Below are 2,187 nucleotides of genomic sequence, written 5' to 3'. Positions count from 1 at the left end.
CCCAATGGCATATTTATTAACAAATTAATATTTTCCAATATACAGCAGATGCCACTTCAAGAGTTCAAGAAATTCAACTTTCTAGTCATAAAAGCCATCTTAAAATGCAGAAAATGCAGAGAAATTGTGCAAACTTGCAATTCAACTACCTGTCTCACAATTCAACTATTCAACTAGCTGTGTCACAATAACAGTAATGGACAGGCCGGCTCTGGTCACAATAACAGTAATGGACAGGATGGGAATGAGGCCTTCATGGCAAGATAAGAGAGCAAGGGAGAAAGCGATGAAGGAATGTCATAAAGGGGTCAGGCGCTCCTCTCAGTCTCAAACATTATAATCCACACGCAACAGCATTGTGTAAAAATCTTGTAGTGCAAAGTTGTCTACTACAAAAAGAACAAGGCTACTCAAAACTGAGCCTGACAACTACCGCTGCAAAAAAAAACTATGATGCCCACTCAAAGGGTGTTCACATGAGGGTTCATTGTTGTCCGCTTCTTTCAGGATTGATGCCCAGGAAGCACCTGTTAATAAGCAAAGATAGTTTCAGTTTTAAATAGACTTACAGTATGTATTGCAGACAGCATTTATCAAGGTGTGCTTTTTCCCCACATCAAACCCTAATAGATTTATAATCCAAACTTGTTAGATCTTACTCTCACCATAATTTTTTTTAGCCAAGGTGCCTCAGGTTAGGTTTGCCTGAGGCAAAGTGGTTGATTTTCTACTATGAGAGCGAGGCCATATGAACGTGCGCCGCCACTGAAATGCGTCTTCACGGAATTGGCCAGTTGGTAAATTAAAACCAAACCCTGTTGAAAGAATGACAAACACATCCTTTTCAATCAAGGGCCTGAGAGCATTTTGTTCTGCTTTTAAAGAAAATGTAATCTACTTCATTCAATACATTCACATTTCGCAATAGACGTTTTGAAATCATCATCACATAGCCTTCCCCAAAACAAAATAAATAGCTGTGATTGGACCGGCAGGTATTTGTCAGCATAACGTGTGTAGAAACCCAGACTGATCTGCGGAGCGAAATTGAATGAGTTGGCGAGATCAGGATGGTCTCACCAGGCTAGCCTCGTTTGTCAGCATTTTAGACCTCAAGACAATCATTGAGTTGGAAGACCGTACTATAATGTGAATTACAAGACTAAATGTGATCTTTATCAAATACCTTTGAATGAACTCCAGCGTCGACGATCCAGCGGCAGGATACTCAAGGTTGAAGACGTAATAGCTGCAGAAGAAAACAGTGTAAAGAGACGGGGTGTGGGCCCATCACGGCATGTCCCTCGATGGATATAAGCCATCCAGAGGGCTTCTTAATAATAATAATAATTATAATTATTTATTGTGGTCATGTAGATTTCTAGAATGAAAACAAAATAATGAGTTAGAAATGTCGATACTAGATCAAAGTAACATTACCTTGGATGATCAAGCAGGGGCTGCTGGGGAGTTCGGCAGTATTGACGTCCACAGCAGTGGCACATGTAACATAGTTAACACACAGCAGCATGGATTTAGGATAAAGGATAAATATTGTTCTTTGGTCAGAGGTAGTAAATCATGCAAGGTAAATGTTGATAATGTAATCACTCATTTTGCATTTTAAATATTTGAATAAATTACATCAACTTCAAGCAGCAAACTCTCTGTCGGCTCTTTGCAGTCCAACATTAGGAGCAGCAGCATGCAGGCGGCCTGGTCCGAGTCTGGATCATAGCCGGCCAGAACATCACGGATCTTGGGGTTGTCCAGTGTTGCACAGTAATCCAGGATGGTCTGTCCTCGTCGACTAATTGCCTCCTGTAGCTTCTGAAGGACATCGATGTCCGTCCATCAGGAGGCCAAAGTGTGAGAATCGGCATTTCTGAGAGAAGAGAGATGGCCATTCCTGTTTGATCTCAGACATCGCTGCAGCAGGCACTTTGTTACGGTATTTTCGCAGGACGACGTATGTCTTTTCCATCATTGGTTCTGCTCTCTCTGCCCCACTCATTCCTTCCTCTGTTTATACAGACATACAAATGTATTGTTAGTACCCAAGTAACAATTTGGTCTTGTAGCCGCCCAACACACACAGTGTTCAGATCTTGACTAATTACTAAAGTCTAAACAAAATTACCCAAAAAGACAGTAGATGGCATGCCTGAGTAGATGTTCAGCAGATCC

At 41.3% G+C, this 2,187-nt stretch overlaps 1 long non-coding RNA gene across 1 annotated transcript; it reads right to left on the bottom strand.

Annotated features, from left to right (window-relative positions):
- Window positions 1–244: 244 nt before the first annotated feature.
- LOC307008230 lies at window positions 245–1,582 on the bottom strand. The gene is made up of 4 exons (XR_013799781.1): window positions 1,441–1,582; window positions 1,187–1,249; window positions 666–815; window positions 245–527 (listed from the first exon to the last, which is right to left on the bottom strand). It is a non-coding gene; the product is annotated as an uncharacterized lncRNA (long non-coding RNA).
- Between the last annotated feature and the right edge of the window lie 605 nt (window positions 1,583–2,187).

This window comes from Phoxinus phoxinus (assembly GCF_949152265.1).
Source record: "Phoxinus phoxinus genome assembly, chromosome: 12".
Taxonomy (NCBI): domain Eukaryota; kingdom Metazoa; phylum Chordata; class Actinopteri; order Cypriniformes; family Leuciscidae; genus Phoxinus; species Phoxinus phoxinus.
This window is presented reverse-complemented; position numbering and strand designations above follow the sequence as displayed.